The 27,778-nt window shown below is 39.0% G+C and overlaps 2 long non-coding RNA genes across 8 annotated transcripts in view; one reads left to right on the forward strand and one right to left on the reverse strand.

Moving 5' to 3' along the window:
• The window catches only part of LOC121353229, an 86,871-nt gene that overhangs the window by 23,523 nt on the left and 35,570 nt on the right, over positions 1 to 27,778 (forward strand). For all 3 annotated transcript variants that reach the window (XR_005955067.1, XR_005955069.1, XR_005955068.1), the window contains exon 2: positions 4,141 to 4,188. This is a non-coding gene — a long non-coding RNA (uncharacterized LOC121353229). The remainder of the gene's footprint in view (positions 1 to 4,140; positions 4,189 to 27,778) is intronic.
• LOC121353226 lies at positions 1,289 to 26,255 on the reverse strand. 5 transcript variants are annotated; one of them, XR_005955060.1, is made up of 11 exons: positions 26,122 to 26,254; positions 24,621 to 24,742; positions 21,355 to 21,429; positions 18,758 to 18,828; positions 18,080 to 18,262; positions 15,859 to 16,085; positions 15,663 to 15,744; positions 15,453 to 15,496; positions 5,344 to 5,586; positions 4,831 to 4,899; positions 1,289 to 1,947 (listed from the first exon to the last, which is right to left on the reverse strand). It is a non-coding gene; the product is annotated as an uncharacterized LOC121353226 (long non-coding RNA). The 5 variants fall into 5 exon arrangements; XR_005955062.1 differs by lacking the exon at positions 24,621 to 24,742 and having other exon boundaries at positions 26,122 to 26,255; XR_005955061.1 differs by lacking the exon at positions 15,453 to 15,496.

Genomic DNA, 27,778 nt, shown 5'->3' on the forward strand with positions numbered 1-27,778 from the left:
ATTGCTAAAATTGTATTATTTTTCATGATGTGCAAGGCCTTAGTCCATAGCAACTGTGCTGTAAAATGAATACGAGTATTAAGTCACAGATTATTTCAGGATCTGTATTGCCCTATATTGTTAATAGAAAGGACAAATCTTCAGCAACCAGTAGTGATTTAAATGTGTGCTGTCCATGAGCATCATTGGAGGGTATACTGCAGAAAGCCCCATCAGGTTTTACATGGGTTTTAATATTCTTTGGCTTTCTATGGATGATTTTCATACAGTTTTTCATTATAAACTTAGTTGCAGTCAATGCAACTTAATTTTAGCAAAAACTTACTGCTTCTACTGTTCAACACAGACTCCTCATTGGTGTAACTATTTTAGAGATTCCGAATTTCCTCTGCTTTCTGTAATGTCCTCCTCATGCTCAGTACAATCTGGCAAAGGTGTTTTGTTAATGGCCTCCAAATTATGCAATGTCCTGCAGGTAACTACTGTAGTTAAAAACTTCTGGGCACCATAAATGACTCTCACTCACACCTCCAATAATTTTCTAATATATTGCTATTTTTAGCGCCATTATTTTTGCCTATTATTGTAGGTATCAGAAGAGGCTACAGAATAATATTTTACACATATAAAGCAAAAGTTCTGAACATCACTGTTTATGCTCTATCATGGCATTCATTTTACTGCAATCCAAATAATTTAGATTATCTAAAGAACATTTCGTATACCTAATAAAATACGTAGGTATCTATCCTATAAAAAACATTAAGTCAGTATTTCTGCTACAGTAGAGCATGATTTTCAAAAATTCTCCTGATTTTATGCCTTGTATACCTTTTGGTTGTCTTTTTCAAAAAATTCTATCTCTTTATTTTGCTATCAGTACAAAGCACTCTTACCAATAGCATTTTTCTTTATATGCAAACAAAACTGAAAACATTTGCCATACCATTTATGAACACAGCATGGTTTCATTCATGCTCTTTTTAAGTTAGCATTCCTATATTGAACAAGTACCATAAGTCTTTATTTTTACAGGAATGTTTATCTCTGTCTATAGTTACTATTCCATTGATGTAGGAAGAAAGGTACTTTGATCCTCTGAACGCATATGTATCATAAAAACCCCTAAAACGCTGTTATGAATTGTTAACTTTCTTCTCTGCTTTACTGGAAGTTCTAAAATAGCAGATCCATCCAGAATTTAGAAGTAAATATGTTCTTGGGTATATATGAGCATGCTCAAGGCAACATTTTAGGCAAATGAATGCAAACATATGAGAAAAAAAGGGATCAGTATTGGACAAAAAGAGTTAGGAGAGACCAGGTAGAAAGGAACCACAAACTTAGGTTAACAAAAGGAACTAAAAAAAAAGGGAGAAGACAGAACTCAAGAGAAGGAGAGATCTTTAACAGGTATAACAAGAAAATATAACCAGAGGGAGAAACAAAATAAATTGACCTTTTAATAATTACTGAACAGAAAAAGAAATTTCACCTTTTAGTAAGTCGGACTTTACCAGCACGCAGCTTTATAAGTCTACCCCACATTTTGCAAATGAGCCATGTAGGACTCAGTTGTTAAAATAAAGACTAATGCTGTATTTTATTAAATTTTTATGTCTTTAATATGGATTTTATACTCTTCACATTTAATTTTACATTTCTACAAACATTTTAAAGTTACAATTACATTGGGAAACCAACACATTTTATATGAAGGCAGAAGAACAATATTTTTTGACTACTCAGACCATAAAAGAATTCGTGAGTGCCATAGTCTTCTTTTTCTATGTCTTCATTACAATACTATCAGTCAAGAAAATACTGGTATCAGCATCAAAGGAAGGGCCAGCAATCTTCCACATCACAAGTTAGGACAATACTTTCAACATGGAAAGTAGGATTGTCAGAGAAGTAGCAAGTGAAAAGCTTCAGAAAGGATGGCAGCTGTAAAGAGTCAGGAAAAAAAAAAAAAAAAACCAAGAAAAAAAACCAGGGAAAGATAAGATAAGATTGAAAAGGAAAAGGACAGGAAAAAACAATACACAGGAAATGGCAACAGCAACAATCGTGTTTATTCATATTAGAAACAGTACAAGAACACTGACAGAAAAGGTGAGGAATAAGGCAGCCATTCTTAGAGTGGTCTAACGACAAAATCTACTGCGGTATGACATGCTCAGTTATTTCTCAATGAAGGTGACGGGCCAGTCACTTAACTTTTAGTTTGAACTAGTCAGTTCAAAGCAGGATTCCTGTGAAGTCAGCAAACTAAAATGGGCACCTCCAGAGGGCGATTCATCCCATCCTAAGATCTGAATCTTAGACTCTGAATCACATATTTGAAATGTAATTAATTTTGTGAAGTTCACTAGGTATTTATGAAGCTAGCATTTTATCTTCAAGATTAATATTTATGGATAACAACATCTGGATTAAAATAATAAGTGATTCAGCATATTTTCAACTTCCTCTAATCTGAACAAAGAAAATTTACTAATGATTTTCATCTGCACAGACCATGTAATAGGTTTGTGCTGCAAAATATTTTTTCCTACCAAACAGTACTTGTGTGAACTACACTGAGCACAAAAATGAAGTCTGACCCAAATAAAAGGAAGTTTGTTTTTCTGCTAGAACTAATTATATACCACTGGGCTTTAAGTTTATCTGCTGTAAATAAAAATTTAAGCTTAATATCACTGGGATCCTCTATTCCAAAATTTAAGACACAATTAATTAAATATCATATTTAACTGATACTTAAAATAGTACGGCTGATATTTCAGTAATTTGTTACTAAATACAGTAAATACTGCTGTGAAAAAATGCTGAAATCCAATGTCATGGTCATGGAGATGTATTACAATGGTTATTTTAAACTAACTATAATTAAATAAAAGAGCCATGGGTGAAAGACTGGTTTTAAAGTTGGTATACAGCCCAGTCGGTGCAGGAAAATTCAGTGTGGAACTGGTCTGTGGAAACAACCTCTTCATACTACCTTCACCAGCTTGCCAGCCCAGAGGCAAAGCCAAGACTGTGTGCTTACAGAACAGCAGTACCAAAGCATAAATAATCAGAGAAGGGGACGGGAAAGTGAGCTTTCCTCCTGAGCAGTGATCTGGGGGCTGGAAGACACCAAAGGGACAGCTCATCGTTGGCACTTCCTTGTCAATATGGAAAGTCTGAGGGACATAGTCCTGGGACTGGAGTGCTCTTCCACTAATAATTATTTCAGAACATAGTCATCTAGATACTGCCTATTACATGAGGACAACACAGAGCTGCCAGTTACAATGTAATTAAAGAGACAACTTTAAAATCTAAACATACTTGAAATGGGATTTTGCACAATTTACATGACCTAAACCATTCTAGAATCACCCAGCATTCAATAATGTAACATCAATGCAAAACAACATAACAGCAAGGGCTTAGCCATAAAATAGACCAAAAAGTCTCTTATTTAGAACTTCTAAAAATTTTATCTGCATTTAATTTAATTTTCTTTTTAGAATGAAAAGTACAGTTATGCTTTTCTGCATTCATATCTTTACTGGGTGCCCTTAAAAACTGGGTGCCCCGTGACACAGACATGGCATAGGAATGGGAACCCTATCACACAGCAATTTATAGCATAGTTTTTATGCTGATCTATCTCTATCAGCAGAAATTAATACACTACATTCCAAAAAGCAGATGTTACTATTCCAAAGTTAATTGTGAACTGGCACCATAAGACCTCTCTCTGCCCCACCCATTTTCACTCTGTCCCCTTTTAGACAGGGTGTTATTCTGCCATACATCAGCTCAGGGCTCAGTTACACCAATGTATTGCTCAGGTGAACAGTTAAAATGTTTTATGTGTACCACTGAGTGAATGTACGAAAATGGGAGATCCTTATCTCTGTAGTTAAATGGATTTTTGCATAGTAATTCATGAAGACCAGTTATAGTCACTGTATGAATATTTGTTAATTGCTTTGTTTAAAAAGGATAGGCTTTCCCTAAACATATACTCTTGCTATAATACTATATATACTTATGGGAATCATGCAGAAACTAAGCACATCCATGAATAAGTTACTGAATGAAACTTTTTTTTGCAATTTCCTAATTTATTTTATTTTATTACAGCTTATGGATGAAATCTACACTGATGTCTAACCTATAATGAGTGCCAATGTAAGTATTCCATTGTTCTACAGCTACATTTGGTTATGAATTGATTGACTTTGCCTAATCCTGATGAGTAACAGCTAATTAGTGGGTTTTATTTTCAATTTCGGTACTATTACAATTAAGTTTTACACAGAAATTCTGACACTCTTTACTATTACTGCGTGCCTGCTTGTGCCTTTTCACAAATGCTAGTGACTAGAATTAACAGAAACGTATATTTTAAAAATTATTTTGATTTTTTTCATGTGTACTAGTGGGTTTTTTAAGACTAACTTGGGAAGACAAACATTGGGGTAGTCATCATTTCAGCAGGATAATGAATTTTGTGATTCAGGTTGGCCCTGAAAGTCAATTTAAAGCCTTCCTTAGAAGTGACTGTGCTAAAATAAAAATGCACAGGGAGTAAAGTACAGCTTAGAACAGCAGTTAGAAAGCTGAAGTCTCACTCTGTTTTCCATGTAAACACAAAACACAACATATCTGAGCACTATATAAAAAATATTACTGGACATACTCACCTGGCTCCTTCCTCTAATACTATTATTTCTTCTATGCTCATTAAGTTTTTTTTAATCTTTCCTTCTGTAAAGGAGAAAAATTTCCTTCTCCCCATTTCAGTTTCTTCCTTTGCCTTTTCCTACTCACCTGCACAGTTTCTGGAATTCCAGAATTTAAAAGAGCTATGGATCCAATCCTGGGGTTAAATATCAAGTTCTGAAAGTTGTAGCATGGATAAAGATCAATAACTTAAATTTCAAGTGTTTGTGTTCTTACTTCCAGCAAAGACTAGAATAAAGTTCAGCAATGAATCTATTTAGACAACTGTAACCTTAGGATGAGATCATCATTCTGTAAAGAGCTATGCTCATACAGCAAAACATAACTATTTCTATAAATTTGAACAATATCATTATCTCTGCTACCTTCTTTTCATGTTTAGCTGTTATGAGAAGGACATGTCCACTTCTCTCCTATAGTGCCATTCTAAATGATGCACACAATGCTTCAACAAATTAAATGATTCATGTCTTTAAATATTTATAACCACCTTATTATTAGATATTTAGGAGATAAAAATAGCAAGAGCTAAGACTGCCATCTTGTACACAAATATAAGTATTTTCTATCCTGTAACAATTAATAAACAACATTTATTACCTGCATCCATGACATAGATTTTTAAATGCCAGGTCTTGTAAACACAAAATCCATCTGTATAGTATTTTTTCAAGGAGCTTAACAGCCATAATATCAATGATACTATGTTGTTTCACACATAGTATCAACATTTGATGTTTCATTGACACAGTAACAGGAAGCCAGCTCAGTGTAAGTTACTTTGTAGAAGATAGTGCCAGAACTTCAAGGTGTTACTTCTCAGGAATCATGAACTCCGGCAGTCTTTAAAGATAAAATAACATACGACAAACCGTAAAAGTAAAGCAAATTTTTAGGGACCAATGTTGACTAACTAAAAGAATGATATCTATATCCAGTATAGAAATCCAAGAGAGAAACACAAAAATAGTTTCCTTTTAAAATAATGTACCCTCTTAGAAAAAAACCCAAACCAACCAACATCCCCCACCCCAAAAGTGCTTTTTTTAAAACTATTGTTGTGGTGATCTTGGTACATAATCTATTTGTATAGTCATGTGCTGACAGGATTATTAATTACTGAGTTCCAAACTTGAGCAGAAATCATGTATCTTGTTAGCTAAGTTTAGTCATAGGCATCAGTATGCAATCATAATCAATATTGAGAAGGAAAACTGTTAAATAAAAGCTGAAGACTTATGAAAAGACCAGTGCCAAAAAAACCCTATTGCATTTAAAAAAAAACTTTTCATTTAAGGGGATGTCCTATTACATTGCTTTCAGTCTTTCTGCAGACTCTTTAGTCTTCATGAACAACTTTTTAGGGATTTGCGAAATAATAATTATGAAAAGTAGTCCCACTGTCCATAAGCTTCAATTTAACACCAGTAGGTGTAATAATCCACTGGATTAATTTATTGTTAGGAAGATCATAGATCACAGAAAAATGCAAATCAAAGAGACCAGGCTTTAGAAATTCAAGACTTTTTCCCCACTGTTTAGTAAGACAAACACTATCTAAAAGTCATAATTCATCATGTGGAAAAACTCCATCATGTTCTTATGAGTTATATAGGAAGGGGAAAAAGGAATAAATGAATTGCAGATTTCAAAAGATGGGACACGTCCCATTTGGAGAAGATGCCAACTGTGCATTGTAAAGGAGAAGCATTACCATTGTGCAGCCAGCTTTCCACAGCATCTCATTTGAATCATTTTGTATTCACTGGTGAGGCCATGCTGCAGTACTGTGCTCAGTCTGGGGCTCCTCGCGACAAGAAGGACATGGACATGCTGGAGCATCAGAGAAGGGCAGCGGAGCTGGGGAAGGGTCTGGATCTCCAGTCCTATGAGAAGGAGCTGAGGGAGCTGAGGTTGTTCAGTCTGGAGAAAAGGAGGCTCAGGGGAGACTTTATCGCACTCTAGAACTGCCCGAAAGGAGGGTGGAGCCAGGTGGGGGCTGGTCTCGTCTCCCAGGTAGTAACCAATGACAGAATAAGAAGAAATGGCCTCAGGTTGTTCCAGAGAAGGTTTAGATTGGATATTAGGAAACATTTCTTCACTGAGAGGGTTGTTAAGCATTAGAAGAGGCTCTCCAGGGCATTTCAAAGACATGTGGATACAGCACTTAGGGACACAGTTTAGTGGTGGACTTTTACTGTTAGCTTTATAGTTAACTTGGCAATCTTAAGGGCCTTTTCCAATCTAAATAATTCTGTTCTGTGATTCCTTTGTCCATCTGCATCTGCAGTGCAGAACTCCACAGACACGAGGCTGAAGAAAGTATAGTGGGGCAGAAGACAAGCTTTAGATGTAAAAGATTTATAGGACCATTTTGTACCTTTGCATGTAATTGTTCCTGGAGTAAGCAGGAAAGTAGGTTTTTCCACTTAAAAGGGTCATGTGTAGAAACTGGAGAAGAAGCTGAGGTTCCTTCCTTACCTGAAGACAGGTAAGGGTGTAGCTAGGACAAGTGTGGCATGAGCTCGAGTCAGATAGAGAGGTGCAGCCATATTCTCTAGTAAAGTGACTTTCAACAGAGCCCAGTTTATTTATCCAACTGTGATCTTTCCAACTCTTATTGAAACCCCTTCTCTGATACCTCTTCCAAATTCTCCATTTTATGCACTTATCCTCAGACCTAACCATATACCCCATCACTGCTTCTATACCCATATGCCTTGCCAGGACTCATGAATCCCTCTGTCCTGTTGCTCACAGGTAAACTCAGGAAACCACCTTTTCCCACAGTATAGCTTCCTTACAAGCTGCTTTCTGATACAAGGCAAAGATTCCCCTCAGTCTCATATTCAGCTTGTAGCTCAAGCCTGACCAAAGACAATAGCAGAATCATGTAAGCTAGCAAGATAACATAAAAACAAGCACAGCTCCCCTTATTTCCACATTTGTATCAAAAGACATGAGTAAGAAAAATAGAAAATAAAAAGGTTAAATAGAGCACCTGTCAACTTACTTTATCCTTTTACAAAAACTATTGTCAGTATTTGTTTCTAGCATTTTGTTTAAATTTCATACATTACATGATTTTAGATCAGAAAAATTATTTCTTTAAGATTTTTTTTAAGATAAACATATTTATACCGCTTGAATAGAGCTTATAGTTTAGTGTACCTCAAACTTGACATTACCACAATTCCTAACAAAAATATGCACAGAAGGCTGGAAAAGCTAACATCTCTGCAAATTACTTATGGATGTGCTTGTATGGTACTCAGGACAATGGGAAGTAAACTGTGTCAAGGGCAAGTAAAAACACTGATAATATAAATATTTTATAATGCTGGAAAATTTTCAATAGTAAGAAAAAAGTAATAAGAGTCATGATATGAGGACAAAGGAGCTTTTTACAATGTAAAATTATCCTTCAGGGAAATAAAAGAAGCTGGTCAAATACAACTGGTATTTTGAAAAAGTAACAAATGGGTAATAAGACATGCTAGTAATTGTAAGGAAAGTTTATGCCCATTAATAATGACAGAATGGAAAATTCTAAAATCTGTTTTTCTGGCAATGAGAAATCAGGCTTTAATTTTAAGCAGGATATATGTTGTAGTCTAGAGGAGGTGACAAGTCTATTTTTTGTCAGATGAGGACCCAAGACTTAAAAAATCATACTTACTTACCAGAAAATGAAACCTACTGTTTGGGAATACATATGAAAAGTAGGACTAGTGAAGAATTTCAGGGATACTCAAGGACAATACGATGATTCAGAACCCCATACTTCTGTTACTGGGGAAGGTGTGATGGGCACCAGAAAGGGCACCTCTTGCTGTTGCTTCTTGTGAGAATGCCATGTACCTAAAACTGAGAAGGTAGGGAGTGCTCTCTAATTTTTCATACACTCCAGAACATCAGTTCCCACTTTGTTTTGAGCAACAGATCACTATCAGTCCTCAGCAATTTTCAAAAGCCACCACACACCCATCTGATCAAACTTTTAATTGGAAACACTATTTAAAGCACAGTTATGGTTTAGCCAAACAGATGTTCAATTCACCATAGCCTTGGAGTCCACTAGGGATTTGCAGACAACAGCTTGGAAACCATTCCAGCTGTTGCAAAGGTACAATGATATCTTCTGCTCCATCCCTCCCTCCAGACCTTCTGGTTGCTGCATGAAATATTTCTGCTTCTTTATCTGATTTCCCATGGGATTCATTTTAGGGCCTGCTTTTAGCTTCTGAAGCAGCAGCAAACTGGCATTTGCCATTGCCCACAGGTTTGTGAACAGTAGAAGTAAAACTGAGCTGCACATCCATAATATTGCTACTGCTAGAAAAAGGAACAATAAAAAAACATCTACAGATTTAAGTAAATGGGAACTGTATGCACTTGATTAATGTTTAAAAATTTATCATCAATCAATGAGGACAATAAACTTATTTACAGATCCAGAATGATTTTAAGAAATTAACAGAAGCTGCTAAAAATCCATGCAAACACCAGTAAAGTGGCTTGAGAGCCCTGGCTTCTCAGAGCAGCAGCAAGACATTACCTATCACTTTAACAGTAATATTTCAACCTTGTAGCAGGCAGGAACTCCAAGTTCAAAACACATACTTTAAGCTCACTGGGGTTATGAAACTCTGAGAAAACAGGGAGAAAGAACCTTCTCTCCATTTTGCAGCCCCTGCTGTTAAAAAGAACAGCTACAAGTCCCTGCCTTCCTGAGTGGCAGGACTGGTCACAGCCTGCTGAGCTCACGGTTTATGGGCTGATGGCTGCTGTAATCCAACAGCCACTGCCACTCTCTGATGATGGATTCAGCTGAACAGTGGGGTCAGCGATATCTGGCCACTGTGACAGCCACAGCTCCTGGATCACCACAGGTCCTGCTGTGAGATCCTTCTGCAGCTCTTCAGGGTCAACATTAGGTCTGCCTCCAACCGTGAATATTTTCCTTTTACCATCTGCAATATTTACAATTGCACTTTTCCAGGCTGTTTAGGAACAGGTGGACCAGCAAAGGTGCCAGTACAAATCTCCATGAGGAGGTAGTGTTAAAACTCCCCATTAGTTCTGTACTGTTCCTTATCTTCTAACCCTTGACTAATCTACAAAGAATTTTAAGTGACTCCCTACTTCATTTTGTTAACAGTCTTCAGTTACAGAACTTTTAAAAAACTTTTGGGTCACTTTTTCCTGTGCATCTGGAAATGACTCTTTCAAATAACTAGAAAAACTCTAAGACAAAACTACTTGTACAAAAGGCATGATGGTTGCTATCACACCTATCCATGTTCACCATTCATCCTATAAACAGTACACTTTATCACAATCACTGCCATTTTGTCTGTCATGATGGCCTGACTTTTTAGTCCATTAGTCCATGACCATCCCTAAAACCCTTTTCAAAACTAGGGTCACATTTGTTACTTTCCATTCCTCTGTTATCAAGGCTAATTTAAGTACCAGATTACACAAGACAGTTCATGGTTTGCTCACCATGCTCAATTTAATTTCTGAATTTTTCTAGGACTACTGAATGAACAGCATGTTATTGGGCAATTTATTAATGTGTACTCAATCAATTTGTTTAAAAACCTTGTATTGAGATATCAATTCTGAACTACTCCCTATAAAAACAACTCCTATTTGGGGATGTCCCTAATCATCCTGTCATAAACCTTGCCAGCAGAAATGAGTTCAATTTCTTTCTGTAATGGCTTTGTCTTTCTCCTTAACCACAACTATCTACTAACCTCACCTCTCATCTAGCAAAATTTACACTGGAAAAAGATGGGGTTTGGCTTTTAGAATTTTAGGCCATTGCATTTAAAAATCTTTTTCTTCTGCCTCATACTAGGTCTACACTTGCCAGAATTGTGCTCTTTTCTGCTTTGCTTGCTTGGATTTTGCTTTTTTAAAAACCTCTATTTATTTCTAGTAGCTTCTTTTACTGCTGAACTGTGTTGGAAAAGTCTTATTTAATCGGGTTAGAACCAGAAAACAAAGCCCCCATGTATTTTTAATATTTATTTAAAGTGTGTCTTCATTAGTGTACAATTCTTTTTTTAAACAATACTGGACTTTTAAAATTTTTTATTTTAATCTTTTTTTCTCCCACAAGTACGACACACTTGAGTATGATATCTCACTAGTGAATGGTTCTTCCACAGTCATTTGTTGCATGTTGATCTAGACTAAGTCAAGGGCTCTGGATTCCCTATCTTGTTTGTTCAATAATTACTGCTCAGTGATATCTAAATACACAGCCTGTGCATGACAGCCTAATGAGGCCTAACATTAAGTTTATCCAGTCTACACATATATAACCAAGAACTGTTGCTATGATCAAGCTTTTGGGTTGTACAGACTCCCCAGCCTCCCACAGTATTTCACCTCCACCTCACCAACTAGCCCACAGCTCTTACTAAAGTTCTCCTACTCAGCCATAGAACCATATAGAACTACATTTTGTGGTTTATTCTGATAAAATTAGATTATTGGACTATATTTTCTTTGGTACCTACTGCAACATTTGTCTGCACAGTCCAATCTACCATCTCTGCAATCAGTCAGGCACTCAACATTCCATCAGCTCTGTACAATCTAAACACTGACATTTCAGTGTGCCTTTAAAAGAAAGGGTTACATGCAGACCCACTTACAGAAAGAGGGTGACATACCTGGGGAATTCCCAATTGAATTAATCCTTACCACTTTTCTGAAGACTCTACTTTTGAAGCACAATGGAAGCAGAGCATTATGAGATAGGGATGTGCCAAGATACCAAATAAAAACCAGTGTAGGTTCCTTCCCAACAGAGATCAAATGGCATTTGAAAAAAAGGAGTGACGAATGGCACAGTTATGGTTATTCAAGATTTCTGTACCAAGAGATGCTGTGTCAGGAATTAAATACATGAGGTCTGCTACAAATGTATAAGACCTTCTGCACACACTGCAGACCTTTGTGATACTTGCATTTACTTCCTCATATGAGAAGGGAGAATCTGTTCGAGGAGAGGAGAGGAGAGGAGAGGAGAGGAGAGGAGAGGAGAGGAGAGGAGAGGAGAGGAATGCTTTCAGGACAAAATGGCAATAGCTACAGGCTTGAGTTTGACAGCTGACAAGGTCTCTGGGGCTAGCATTTTTTCTATTGGGTGCAACTAACTTATTTTCCGTTTGTGAGGCCTCTGGTTGGAGCACCTTCTTTCTGCATTAAATTATGAAGTGGCATTAGGCACAACAGACTCCAACAGCTATGCTGCAACAGCCAGTGTGTATTCATTGTTATTTATCTGTACTACCATAAATCTTGGAAGGTCTCACCATGGGCCACTTTGTGTTACACTGGGCCATTAATAAATACACAACAAAATATAGATATGCTTAAATTTTACATAAAGAGACAACAGAGGGATTATGGCAGAATCCAAATGCAATGACACAGTATTACTGTGATAGGCATTGGCATTAATACACCTGCAGCATAACTGTTGTCTAGTTGGATTTCTTAAAGCTTCACAGTACGTAAAACTTTCAAGAAAAAAATAGAGGGAAGATAATGAACACTTCTGTTTATGAAGAAGTCAACCATACAGCTGAGGAGAAAATATTCAGTGTGGTCTGAAACTTTAATGACCAAATGATGGAAGTTGGCATCATACGTTGATCAAAACCAGAGTCAACCTCTTGATACTGAAGAAGAGGTATCAGGTAGAAGTAGTCCTGATGAGCCTTGAAAATAAAGACAGATAGCTTATCTTTATTGCTTTAAAATTGAGCAGGAAATTGAAAATAGCAAAGGAGTAGGTTTGGAAAATGTAGAGCAGCACTTTGATAGCTAATGAGCAAGGCAAGGCTGCATTTTGTCAAGGCAAAGTAAAAAAATTTCTAATAAAGACTTGATCCATGAAAAACCTGCTGACAGAGAAGAATAATCATCATTTAAGGATTGGAAAAAGATTCCTAAAATGCCGGTTTACAGTAGATTTTATGACAAAACAAATGACACCATGATGGTGTCATTCATAAAGGGTCCAGAGAAGTTTTGTGAGGGCATCAACGTAAGTACAAGAAAACCTACTAACAAAAGAGTAATAGTTGTAACTGCGAATAAGAAACAGAGGGCATTGCTGAAGAAAATTTTCATGCATTAAATCTGCTTAGGATTGGAAAATAAGAGGTATCTGAAACACATAAAACATTGTTTTTCCTACAAGTACTGTGAATGAGAAAATTCTTTCATGTCACATTTATTACTAACTTGTTACAACTATCTATGCTACCATGTTTTGACTTTCAAGGGTGGAAGAAAAACAATATTCCTGACATTACAATGTGAGGAGTGCCTCATTCGATACAAATAAAGACATGTTACATTCAGGACAGTCACGATACAAGCAGAGTGCAAACAGCAGTAGGGGAAGAGACCTCAAGACTTACAAATAACATGCTGAATGTTCAGGCACATTCTTTTGCCCTTCCTTCTCAGTGCACAGAAGGAAACTTACTCTGTTGCAGTAGTTTGGTATTTCAGCTCTTGAGGTCTTCTCAAGAGCTGAAAAAGTGTAGCTGTGCAGCAAATGCCCACTCCCTACATTCCAAAACATCATCTCCTTCTCTTGATCCAAAACATTATCTCCTTCTCTTGATATCTGTTTTCTTGCTTTGGTCCTGGTTTCATTTCCGTCACTTACAGTATTATGAAAGAGACCATCAGATCAGGTACTCAACAACAGGGCTAAGCAGCAGTGAGTATTGGAGAGCTGATTACAGCAGGAGGCAATTCAGAGCTCCTTTTCTTCTGAACATTTGTGGCAGCACTGCTGCAGGCAGAACAGAACTATGCCCCAACATTATCTCCCTCAAAGTACTGGGAAGTTGCAGTCACAGGAAGGGGAAGCAGTCACACCCAGGTGATCTGTCTCTCAGTGGTGATGAGAGAAAAAAATCAGACAGAGATGAAACATGCAGAGGATTCCCCATACCCCACTCACTGACATGTCACTTTTCTTCCTTTCCTCCTCTGAAATTACATCTGTTTTGAGGCACTTCTCATCTAGAGGCTCAGTTAGAAGGCTGTCTTTAGGGGTTTTTTTTGAAATCACCTAATCTAATTCTGTTTTCCTTTCTTTCACCCAACTTACTGCAAGTAAAATAGATATATGGCCAATAGGATTAAAAGGTGAAAACAGCAAACAATTAGGTCTAAACATTTTAAAAACAAAATAAGCTGATCGGGATTTTTTATGCAAAATGAAACACTCAGTGTTCTGAAACATTTCAGTTTCTGAAATGAAATCATGATTTCATTTCATATTGAAAAATCTCAATTTCATTTTATATTGCAAAATCTCAAAAGATTAAGTGTTCAAGTTTTTAAATGAGAACACTGAAAATACTCATGCCGTAATTAACATAATAAAATTGTGGTTTGAGCGCTGTTGAAGGTGATACATTTCAAAGTCATTAAGTTTTGTGTTTGAACAAGAAATTATGGCTTCTGCTTGGCACTAATTTTATATAGCAACCCATTGTCTTCTCTTCTTAGAACTGTCATCTTGAATCCCCAATTCGTACTGTAATTCACAAGTAGCCACTGAGTCTTCTTTAACACTCCAAAGTTCTTCTACTCCTCTCCAGCCGAAGAAAACCAAAAACTTCAAGAAAAGCATTTACTGAAAATTTTAAACTGAAATCTAACAAACATTCAGTGCAATGAAAAATACCAGTAGCTATCCATTTAGTTCTCCTCTCAGGTATATTTTTCAAACCCATATTAAGTATTTTGGTTTTGTTTTGGGGGGTTTTGTTGTTTGTTGGTTTGTTGGGTTTTTTTTAACTGGACTCTCTAGTCTGATTTCTCTGATCTGAGTCTGATTTCTCTTTTGCTCTTGCTCTTTCTTCAAATTACCTTCATTTCATGCTGCTCTTGTTCCAAGCAATAAAAATAATCCTGTCCTCCTTAACTTTTACTCATCAATTATAATTTGTGTCCTTGCTTCATGAGAAAGAATCTCTAATTGTCCTTACACACAATTCCTCCAGACCTTTACAGCCCCATAGTAATTATCCACAAATTCAGTAACATTTCCAGTTCTTCCTTGTTTTTTTTTTTTTTTTTTTTGTATTAAGACACAGCTGAAAACATCCTTGAATTTAAATACCAGAAAGGAAATACAACATCATTAAAAAGGGCACAGAGTTTACAGTGCCCCTTTTGTTATACAGGGAAAACACCTACATGTAGATTTTGCTCATTTGTATATAAAAACAGGAGTCAAAGCAATGACTGTACCCATAACTACAGGAAAAGAACTTCCTCCTTAACCCAAGCACAGATATTTATAGCTATTTTTGGGTGAATCCACTGACATATGATATGGGTAATATGTAGTTCCTGCCTAAGACTATAGCTAATCAGCATGTATGATCAAATTCACTCATAATGCCAGCTCAGTTTAATTTAACCAAGGTACACTGACACAAATGTAAGTGTATATTTATTAACATTTCAGTATTCAACCGAGCAAGACAATTATGTTAGTAAATCAGTTTGCAATATCTATACAGATATTAGTGGTATAAACAGTTTTTATAGATCTATAAACTTCAAAAAGTTTATCCGTCAAAACACAGAGCAAGTCAGAGACACACCATTCTGAAAATAAAGAAAACAAACAACTCTGAACTCCCTACCTAATTGCAGTAGGGAATAACTTCAGGGTCCCATGGTGAATTACCTAAGAATAATAAAATCCTTAACGGGTATACTGTGTATATTTTCTAAAAAGAACTGAAATAATTTGACATAAGTCAAACCTCTTGATTCACATTTTTATCACTATTAGCTTGCCAACATCAGTAAAGACTAACTATTGAAAGAGTCAATCATTTCAATGTACTTACAGCTGAATTTTCTCATCATGTGACCAACTATCCACAAAGCCTCAGTGCCATTAAGAAGTTTTGAGGAATATAGTATTTGGTACTGCCAAAAAAACATAATTAAAAGAATGCATGTAAATTATACTAATTTTCTAATTAGAAACGTTTTATGATTAATTCACATCCAAAGTACAAGTGGGGGAAAAGCAGGACTTACATTATCTCAATAAGCAGGTTCCAGTACAATCAATGAGACAGTGACAGAATGCACAGTAAGGAGTCACAGTAGGGTCCTGATCTTGCAACTGAACTTTCACAAAAAGAACCCCGCACTACTGCAGAATCTCCTGAATTTCAATAGGGCCCTACCCACACATAATCAATTACAGAGTCTGCCTATGTGGGAGTAACAACAGCGAGAACAGGACCTGTTCCTCCACACACCTGCAAAAATACCAAGATTAAAAAAAAATAAAATTAGTAACATGCAGCAAAACCTACTGATAGCCTGTTTTATTACAGCATTTAGCACATAATAAAGGAGTTCCATACATCTTTAAGTTGCATATTTTTATAGGAATTTTTAGCTCCTTCTTTAAAGAATGTTGGCTTAAAATTGCTTATGAATTTTACATGTAGTGACAGCACATTATGAAAGCTTTTACTGATATTACTTGAAATATAATTTTTTAATTATCACTTTCTAAAAATTAATTATCCTAGTTTCTTAGGTCTATTGTGCAAGTCACTTTTTAGTGCTTCAACCTTCTTAAAAATCTGTCCCACAACATCCATTTTAGGGCTGCAGCATAGGACTGTGAATTTATTGAGGTCTTCATGACTGTGAAAGTATCTGACTACATATAGTAGCATCCACGACTGAAGTCTTCAAAAATACATAATGAAAAGCAGTTCAGAATTAGTAATTTTTAGACCAAAAAGTGGTAGCTTTTTAAAACAAATAATCCTTATGATAAACTTTGCTAAGTTTCAAGACTTTGTGAACACCATTTAGAACAGAGGAAGCACACAACATGGTGTTAAACAACACACCACCACTTTGCTGTTCACACAAAACTTAACATCCATTATTTCATTTTACTCTTCTTATTAAAAACACATCTAGGTTGATCGCTAAAAGGAAAACGATATATATTACAATATTTTTATATAGTATAACCATTTAAAATCCAGTTAGCCATAGTTCCATTAAGTAACATTAAACTGGTGACATATTTAACTGGTGACACTAGGCAAGACTACTGGTGATAAAGGTTTTAAGAACAAATAGATCCTGGAAACATGAAAAAACCATTTCTACATTCCTTTAATACAGATAGCTCTGCAGAAACAACAATACTTAAAACAAAATAAACAAAAAAGCTGGGGCCAAATGAAAGGATTTGAGAATCTGACAACCCAAAAGATTCATAAAATGGAATGCAGTTTTTTCGAGGGTTTTTTGTTTTTTTTTTAATGACTAATTGTTCTGTTCTTGGCTTTGATTTTGTGAAAAAAAACCCCATGAAAATTAACAGAAAGTGGAAAAGAGTATCACAAGCTTTTGTTCCTTGCTGCCAGGTTGATGGTTTTTGACTGGGCAAACAAAATTTGACATTTCAAGACAGTTACCTTATGATACTGAACTGGAAGTGTTTCTTCTCATGTTACTTCTTTCAAATTTTACATTTCATATGCATGACTCTTAGGCTTGTTATTCTGAGAAATTCAACTGCTTTTAAATATGCTGCAGCACTAAATTCTGTTTAAAGAGTGTTGTATCTTGACCCCTATCTAACATAACACAGAAAATTTAAAAATATCAGACATATGCCAAGTTAGTGTGCCTACCTGAGCCTGTACAGTGAGTGACACAGCACTTCTGGCAATTGTAATCTGCCCATTTCTCATTACTAGGATGAATGAGCAGAAAAGACCTTTCAGAATGATTTTGGTGACAAAATCACACAGCTACATATTTAGCATTTCTCAAGTTGCAGTACAGTGTGGTGACTTGATGAAGCCTGATCCTAATACTGTTTTGTCTCCCTGTATCTAGTGCCACATCTTTCTTCACAAAGGAAGTATATTGGAATACAATGCTTATTTTCTGCACTGTTCCAAAAGAGTAGGTTGTAGGATGGGTCAGGGACACATAGCTGCAGTCTAAATTACAGTCAGTTTCTGGAGAGACCTGAAAACACAGTTTTACAATTTTGACAGCCTAAGAAATAGCTCAGACCTAACATACAAATAGCCAAAGAAATTAAATACTGAAGCTGTCTCAGCAGTTCCCTTCTCTGACATGGACAAGAAAAACATTTTTTTAATCCGGGTATAGAAAACACCATATCATGGAAAGATTCACAAGTGTTTTGGCCCTGGCAAAACCAAGGCGTTTTCATGACTAGCAGAAACAATGAAGTCTAGTTACCTACCTGCATGCTTACAGGTGCCACCAACACTCTTGTGCCGAAGCTAGCCTGGCTGTTTTCCCATTCCCTTCTAAACAGATTTCTCTGAATTTCAGCTTCTGACGTTTAGGAGAACAGGAGGCAGCTCACACTGTGGCCAGGTCTGAGCTACATGTGTAGACTGGCAGATCAACCAAGCATGCTGACCTGCAAGGCAACAGGTTGAAGAGAACAGAAAATTTCTGAGTCCATGCTACAGCTTTTTCTACCCCAGGGGCACTAATTTGAGTCCTGTCTCTACTCACAGCTGCTAAATTTCATTCAAATTGCAGAAACTTGACTTTGTGACCTCTACCTCTATATCAAATGCAGCCGAAATTAAGCAGTGGATTTGAAAGCTATTAGGTCATAACACAATCCTATATATCTTGTTTTGCTCAGAATGTAGGCATGAAAAAACTGTAGCATAATCACTGTGATAATAATGGTTTTTATGTCAGTTATTGTTTTCATTCAGGAGTTACACCACAAAGTCAGATACAACAGAGCACAATTGTTATGCAGTGATAGCAGAAATGAATCCAGAGAATGTAGAGACTTCAATAAAGCTGGATTAATTTTGCAAGGTGAACAGGGCCCTGAACACAGGTTGCTTCGTAAAGGTGAAAATTTAACAGAAATACAGTATTTTTTTTAACTTACCATGACTATAACTGACTGCCCTTCATGGAGATCCATGCTTCTCTTCCACCTCCATACTGTCTTTCTTAAGGCTTAAAAAAAGTTCAGTGATAGACAGCTCAATAAAACAGCCACATCAAGTCTAATCAGTCTATTCAGTATACTTGTACTTTTGTGGGTTTTTTGGTTGGGTTGGTTGGTTTTTTGTTTGGTTTTTTTTTAGAATAAGCATAGTGATTTTTAAAGCATCACCTTAAAATCCTGATCTTACTGCCTGGATCCTGATATCCAAAATTAGGGAATACTTTTTAGTAATATGTAAAACCCAGTTCCTTTTCTATAAATAAAATCCACAAAGCTCTGTTTACCTTTCTATTGATATAGCACTACTATAATTTGTGTTTTTAATTTGTGTATTTCTCACTAAAAAGACAAACTTGAAATCAGAGGGGTTTATATGTTGCTGGATTCCAGGATGAAGGAAGGAAAGAAATTGAAAAAGTATAATGACCTCTCTAAAACTCCAGTAAAAAAAGAAGAGAGACAAAGAATAATCAGTGTGGAAAAGTTAACAGAAAACTGGACATTAAAGGAAAGGTTAGTAGGACACAAAAGGTATAAGAAGAGTCAGGGAAGTGAAAGTGATTCAGTCAAATGGGGATGGAACAAAAGAAACAAAGTTATGTTCTAAGCAGGGTAATGAAAAAAAGCCTTTCAAAACAGTTTGACATTGGCCTACCTCTTCTGTTGAAGTGAAAGAATTACATCAATTCAAAAAATGCCTCAAGAGAACCTTAAAACCATTTAACTTTAAGCATTTGGAGTAGCTAAACTCTGCTCAGCTAAGCAACTAAAGAAGGGCTTAAATGTGGAAATCAATTTACATCCTAATGTTATCTTTCACTAGGTCTGTGGTATCAAAAACACATGCAAAACTGAAAACTCCTTACCCTAGTAACACTCAGACTCACACTTTGGTGCTGGTCGGGATCCAGCCCATTGGTTAACAGATAGGCAAAGTCAATACAAGATGCAAGGGACTAATGTGGGTTCAGACTCTTCTCTCCCACATTCATGCAAGTATTTTTAATGCAATATCAACTGATAAAGAGAATGCTCAAAATTAATTCAAGAATCAGCTCTCTAAAAGAAAACTAAAGAAAAAATGGCTGAGAAAGAACAAAGAAAATGATTGTTGAATCTGTATTAAAAATAAATGACCACTTGGTTACATCTCAATGCACTGTGCCTGAAAACTGCAACTTCTTTCTGGTTTAAGTATTAAACCTTGTTTTTAAAACATGAAATGGTGAAGAACCTTGGCAAAGGTTAAGTAAGTTTAGTGGTTGATAACAGTACTAAAGTAATTCTTAACACAGGGCATAGCTCAGATGGTGGCATAAAGCGCTCAGCATCTCTCTTGGCTATTTAAACATATTTGTGCTTCCAAACCCAGTTTGGTAAACAGCTGAGACAGGGTAAATATCCCGTATTCCAAGAGGTTTAAACTGTGGAAATCATAAGCCACTAAAAGGGTTCTGTCCCTTTTACTCCTCATTCTACAATACGGTTGCTAAAGGAAAACAAAAATTGATTTGCTGAGATACCAAAAAGGTCTGGGGCATCTCTCAGCATTCTTCGAACTTCTGGTCACTGTGATCCATCTCCTGAGCTATGGATCAATCTGTGCACCGTCATTTTAAACTGTCACCTATCTAAATTATCAGGAAGTCAACAACACTTAACAATTATATTCTTACACAAGCAAGTCCCTGCTCCCAATATTACATCCTTTATTTATAGCTCTAAAACAAAGGAAACTCATTGTTTTAAGATCTATACTTAATAAACCCATACATATAAAAATCGTTACCTAGTGATTCTTATGACTAGGATTAAAGACCTGATCAAGGCAGCGAAATAAAAAGAGAAATAGTTCCTCTATATTCAGTCACCTTTTCACAAAATGGCTAAACAAAATAATGTTTTGTTCTTCTCAGGAGAATTATGAACACTACTAAAACTTTATAAATGTTGTGAAGTTCAGAGTTCAAAATTTTCCAGAAACTGGGAAATTAGAGAAGCAAATTAACATCTTGCATCTTTCAGTCTTAAAAGAAAAAAATTGTGTGCAAAAGAGAAAACAAATAATAATACTAGCTAAAAGCACTTTCAGATCCCCCACTCCTGCATTCATTTCAGCAGCATTTCATTTAGTTGCAGGCATTCACATCTGTAAAATTTAAACTTCAGTCTTTCAAACAGCTTCATATATCCTGAACTTCACTCTTCTAAGTAGTGCTACTGATAAAAGTAATCATGTGGACAGAGTTAGGCACAGGACTAAGGCTAAAGAAAGTGATAAATAAATTAACTAATGAATTCAGTGTATCACTAACAATTATTTTTGAAGTTAAGGACAGCAAGGACTAAAGCAAAGCTTGAAAAATTAACAGCTGAAATATGGGATGTGGAGGAAAAATTAGGTTACAGTCCCAGAAATCACCTGACAAAAATCTAACTTCAATACCTATAAAATAAAATAATCAGTGCTAAACAGGAAAAAATAATAGAGCATCCCTAACTTAATAGTCATGACAACCACACTTTTTTCTCACCATTTGATGGGTCTTCTTCGGTTCAAGGTTGAAGTTCACGGCTGCTGTGGAGAAGATCACTTAGCCACTGTTCTGCTGTAATGAATCCATGAATAAAAGAATGGGCTTCAGTTTTCACAGATACCAAGACAGAACTTTTCATAACCATTAAATCCACAAAAATATTAAAATGTTTAAGTTAGACCATTTAAACAAAACTTTACCACAGAACCTAAGTTTAATACCAACTCCTTTATTAAATCCTCAGCGATAAGTTTGTTATTATGAGTCAGGCCTATATATATGTAGGAGTCAATACTATAAGATGCTATCAAAACATAGAAGTCCAAACCTTTTGATGACTACACCACTAGTCTTTATGCTATATTGAGTATTTTAGTGGCTTAAAAATATCTAAATGGTTTTGCTATTGAAAAATAAGGAGGTAAAAGAAAAAAAGCTAATTGTATTTTTCATGTGGAAGTTCATAGGAAATCTAATAAAGTATATGCATGTCCTAAGCCAGCACATACCTCTTGCAGTCCTTGCAGTCTATAGAAGCATCCTTAGACCAGATTTATTCTGGCAAATTCAAAACCCTGTTTTCATTGTACAATAGTAAATGCTGTCCACTTTAGTCCTTTCTAGATTACAACCTCTATCATTGCAAGCAGACTAAAATTGCAAAAGCAACGAATTTCAAATCCTGTTTGTCAGGGTAAAATAGAGACTGAATGGCTATAGCAGAAAGTAAAACACACATGAAGGAGGATGCCCAACTACAGTCACTAGGTTATTAAACTGACACTTTAAACTTCAAGTGATATCAAATTTACAGGGGAGACCTGAAGGGAGGCTTAGATGAACCTATAACAAGGATCTAGAAGGCTGGATGAGCATCAGGGGCAAGGCAGGGCTGAAATTAGAAAAAAAAAAAGTAGGAAAAAATTTCAAATTTTCACTGGCTACAATTCCATATACAATACAAACACTGAATACCAAAACAATATGTAGGTGTGCAATTATTATAATCATGTGGGTGTGCCTTAGTGCCCCTCAATTGGTCCAACTTACCTAGGAACTTCCCAGATGAAATAGAATAACGTGCAAGAGCTCAGGCAAGCCAAATAATCTAACTAAAAAGTTACACAGTAATGACACAACGCCAGTTTTCATTACAACAAATTCCTCTAATCCTCACAGTTGTAAAATGAATCTTAAAAACACATAGCAAGGTAATTTGTAAAGCAATGCATGCCTGAGCCAGAAGACAGCCTCCAGCTTTCTAACCATCTCTATCTATGAGCTTCTGTGTCATTTCAGCAGACAAGTGCCTTGCTTTGGTTTTGCCACCTCTCAGCTAGATCTAAGCAATCCAGTATATCCAAGCACAAAGCCCACTGCATATAGGAAATTCCAAGTACAGGAAGTTGGGAGGGATGTCATGTTAGCAATGTAAGTTATTATAAGCCCTTCTTTACACTGATTTTCTCTAGACATTTAATTCACAAATTCGGGGGCTCGGGATTCTCCAGGGCATAAACCCAGGATTCCTAAAAGAAGTGCCTTCTAGGTCTCTAGACTTGATCCAGTTGGCAACAGTTTCCCTCTTCTGACATAAGAGGACCTATGCAAGAACTGGGAGAAAAAGCTGAAAGTTCTACAGACAGAACTTTCTCGGGGTTGGTGAAAGTCTAATGAATGAAACTGCCTAAGAACTAAGGGCCATCAGAAATCTAACTGCACCTTGCTTGAAGAACAAAACATATTACTTCAGCCTTACCTCACTAACATAAAGACATAATGTGTATGGAAGAAAAGACAGATACAATAAACTGAAAACATTCAATTGCACATGCACCTTCCCTTGGCAACAAAAGAGCAGATAATATGACAAATGCTGGTCATGTCACTTCTTACTGTATGAGGAGATTCTCTGACAATTTAATGGCACTCTCTGAGGAGAAGAACCTGTAATACAGGACAGGCACTAGGAGGAGGTTTTCAGATCGTGCTGTAATGAGAACTGCATGAAGAAAGGAGTTGATTATAAAAACTGCAGCTTAGCCTCATATCTGCTTCCACAGCAGATAAGACATCCACCAGTCTGATGAGTCCAATTTCCTTGGGATGGAAATTTGATCTAAAAGGTTGACATTATTTTTGGTGAGGCTCAAAATCCCTTTCTTTTCCTTCTGTTCTCAGCTGTGTTCCTGCTGTGACTTTTTGGCTTGGCTAGTCACTGAGGAAACACTGATGATCCTCTCCCAGATGCTACAGCTAAAGAATGCAATAGCCACCTCCTCTTACACGGATTTTTACACTACAGCAATTGCCTTTCTCACTTGTTCTAATTCTCAGTTAAATATTTACCCATTCTGATCCATAAATTATCGTAATTGTGCATTATTCAAGATAAACGGATAGAAGGTGTAAACTAAGAATATTACATTAGGCTTAAACTTCATGCAGTCCTAAGTAATTCTGAGAATAATGATTGTGTAATGTCACTATTAGCTTTGTAAGTCCGAAACACAAGAGCATAATAAGAAAGAGAACTACTCAGTGTGCTTACACATAATCATACAGATTTCAGTCTGCGCAGAACTGGGGCCTATGTGCATTAAGAATGGAACCTGAGAGCGAGTACTAGATATTAGGGGATGTAAAAATTTCCCTTTCATTAAAAATCTTAATGAAATCTTAGGCATGATATCTGAAAGTAGTGTCCTATTCATATTAAAGAATACCATGTATCACAGAAACAGTGTATCACAGAATATTGACAGAATATTTTCTACATCTTATTTTTATATTAGCGTTGGAAAAATGGGTGAAAAATAATAACTAGAATTATTTTAGGGCAAAACTACACATAATCTAAGCACAGAGAAGTGGTATCAGCAACACCATAATTTTATATTTTTCTTTACTGTTTTCACTGCTATTTCTACTGCAAAGTTTTCTCTTCACAGGCACATAACCTTCAGGGAAAAAAAAATAGAAAATATGTACTATCATTCTTTTCAGTTGAAAGGCATACTTTTCAAAAATTTTGCTCAGAGTAATTTTAATAAAAGAGCAAAAAGTAAAGATACTGCAAATAATTTATATTTCCTCCTTCTTAATAGAATGGCTTTAAGATCTGAAGTTTTGCCATGTGGCTCATTTTCATTGAGAACCTGGTTTTAAAAAATTAGGAATCAGTTTCTTTAGCAGCACCAAACTTCAATTCAGAGGAAAATATAATAACATAAATGCATAATATTAGCTGTGTGATTACTTACATGTTGCATCGCACTGCTTTTTTTCCTTAAGGAGCTCCAGAATTACATACTCTCTGAGCAGCAGTTATTTTCGTAGCCATGATGGTCTAGGCTTTTTGAGCCCAAAAGCTTGGTGTTTTGTACTGTAGCAGTGGTTAAAAAAAAAAAAAAAAAAAAAAAAAAAGGCGCGAGAGAAATTACCTCTCCCTTTCAAAACTTGTTCTTTATATTTTGTCAGTGCAGTTCTAGCAGGGAGAAGTGGAATCATGAAAAGCATTAGGCCCTGAGCCTGCTAGTGCTCGTCTGCCAGCAGTCCAACCGAGTTCAAGAGGACTTGCTCACAGACGTGAAGGGAAGATTTTGAAAGTCAGTGGGAACAGAGCTCCCAGACTCCCATTATGTACTTTTGAAAAATCTTCCCCTAAGTCATGAGAACAACAGTTTGCAGGTCTGAGGCCCCTGCTTTCCTTTCCCTTTCTAAAAAGTGCATCAGATTAGTAAAAAAGAGCCCGGGACACTGAAGGCAGAAAGCTCGAGGAGCGGCTGGCAGGGATGCGCTGCGTCTCCCAGCCGAGGCAGGGTCCGCGGAGCTCCCGGGGAAGGACCCTTCATGAGGCACAAGTCAAGTGCAGGCTGCGAGTGGCTCGGGCGGCACTGTAGCCTGCCTTCCCCCCGCGGCTTTCGGCAGCTCGCTAACCTCCAACTCGGCTTCCCCATCCCTGAAAGGCGGCTGGGAGCACTAACCCGGCCATCAGGTATCTTACGATCAGTGGCAGCTTGGGGCGGAGGGGAGGATGCGGCGTGAAAATGAAAGTTCGCCTTCTCTCCGAGCGCTCTGCGCGCAGCCGAGGCGGGAGCGCTGCCCGAGTTGAACCTCGCTCCGTGAAGTTCCTCCGAGAGGGCTTTTTGCCTTTTTTTTTTCTTTTTTTCTTTTTTTTTTTTTTTTTTTTTTTTTTTTTTTTTCCGTGTGGGGTGTTTTAGTTGGTTTGGGGTTTGTTTTGTTTTGGTTTTCTTTTTAGTTTTTTTTTGCAGTGACCAGTGTAGTCCGCTCCGGGCCCGCTCTGCCCCGGGATGAGCCCACACAGCCCCGCTCCGCCGCTCAGGGGCTGCTCGCAAGCCCGGCCAGGGGGCGGCCGGGGGGCGCCCCGGGGCGCTGCCGCCCGGAGCCGGTGCGGCGGCAGGAGGGGGATGGGGAGCGGCGGCTGCCAGTCGGGATCGGGATCGGGATCGGGCCCGCGCGCTGCGGGCAAGCGCCGAGCGCGCCGAACCCTCCTCTGGCTGCGGCGGGGTGCGCGGCCGTGGGGGGGGACAAGGGGGGTCAGGCTGCAACCTGAGCGCAGCGGGAGCCGCGGGGGTCCTTGGAGGCGCGGGGGGGGGCGCGGGGGGCAGGCGCTGTTCATATTTTCCTCAGGTCCTCTTGGCGCACATCCCCCTCCCCCAGCCGGGCTTCCTTTCCCTACCTTCCCAAAATCCGCTGTCGTGCCCCCCTATCCATCCCCCTCCCTTCCACCGGCGCCTTTACCTTGACAAGTTCGCGGGGCCAGCGGAGGTCTCGCTCCCCCTCTCTCTCTCTCTCTCTCGCTCCCTCTCTCCCACACACATCTCTAACGCGCCACCTCTCCCCCGCGGGCCCGGGCTCCGGGTGACATTTCCCTCAGCGGCGGTTGGGTCGGGAGCGCGCGGTGAGCGGGGAGGGCGTGGAGCGCGCGCGCGGGCGGCGGGAGCTGGGGGGGGAGGGGCGGCATTGACAGCGAGCGCCGTGTCCGTGCGGCGCTGCCGCCTCAGCCCCCGCGCGCCCCCCCCCGTTCCCGGCATGCCCCGGGGCGGCGGGGCTGGCGCTAACGAATTTGAATGAAGAGCCCTCCGCTCTTTCGGCGCCATTTTCGAGTGATGCCCGATCGCATCGCTGCTACCGCCGCCGCGGGGGAGGCGCGGGGGCCGCCCGCCCTCCCGCCCCGCGAAACTCATCTCCCTTCCCCTCCGCTACCCCGCTTCCACGCTCACCGTCGCGCTTCGGAGCGGGTGCCGCCGCTGCCGCCGCCGGCACAGGCGGTAAGAGCCAGAGGGACCGGGCGCGGCTGGGGCAGAGGGAGCTGGGCGGGCGGAGGAAGAGCGTCTTTGGAAAACGGGGGCAACCTGCACCCCGCCGCCGGGAAAAGTCACCTCGGGAGCCCGGCAGGCAGCGGGCCGGGAGGCGGCGGCAGGTCCTGGGGAGGATCTGTCACTCGCTTCCCTCAGCCTCAGCAGTCGGGGGCGGCCGTCTCCTCCGGCAGGTAACCCCGCTTGCTCCCCGGGGCGGCACCGCGCCCAGGCGGGGATCCCGGGAGCGCCGCTTACACCCGGCCCGAGGAGAGCGGCGCGGAGGCTGGCGGGGGGGCGGGCGGGAGCCGCGGGACAGCTGGAGCTCCAGAGGGTCCCGGTGCCCCGCGCTCCCGGGACATGATAGGACAGGCTTCCCCTCATCTCCCCTCTGGTCCCTACCACCCTCCCGCCAGCGGATCCCTCCCTCCCGCGTTCTCCCCCCCCACCCCCCGCTCTCCGCCGTGGAAATTTCGGGGCAGCGCCCGGGACACGGAGGCTCCTGCTTCCCGGCTCTGCAGCAGCAGCCGCCAGGATGACTTCCACACTTACATGCACATCTCCTCCTCCTTCCTCTCTCCCCGTGTTTTCGTAAGCTGGATTAATGCCCCTTCGCTCTTTCTCTTCCCTTTCCCTTCTCCCCCCGCACCCCCCCACCCAAAAAAATATATAGAGGACAACCTTCGGGGTTTTTTTCTCCGTTTGTTTCCTCTCCATGTTAGCAGATTAACTTCTCCGTTTAAGCGCTTTCTCCACCTCCCACTCAATCGCTTAATTTCCCGTGTCGCGATATGGAGCCGCCTTTTGCAGGAGCCCGGGTGACGGTCGTGCTGCCACATGCTGTCACATTTATCATCTCTGCCCCTTTGGGTATTAACGAATGACCAAAGTGCTCTTCATCCCCTATTGCACAAGCTATTTTTTCCCTCTCGTAGCGTTAAAAAGCGAGTTTCCTTCCTGGACTGGAGGGGGGGAAACATAATCCGAGACCATTTGAATCGTGCCAGCTATTTGTAGGTGTTTTTCCTCTCCTCCCACACACCCCAAAACCGAGTAAATACCCTCCCCATAGATAGCCCAGCCTAATACTGTGATCAGAG

The sequence above is a fragment of the Pyrgilauda ruficollis genome, unplaced genomic scaffold (assembly GCF_017590135.1).
Source record: "Pyrgilauda ruficollis isolate IOZ18807 unplaced genomic scaffold, ASM1759013v1 scaffold20, whole genome shotgun sequence".
In the NCBI taxonomy this organism is placed as follows: Eukaryota; Metazoa; Chordata; class Aves; order Passeriformes; family Passeridae; genus Pyrgilauda; species Pyrgilauda ruficollis.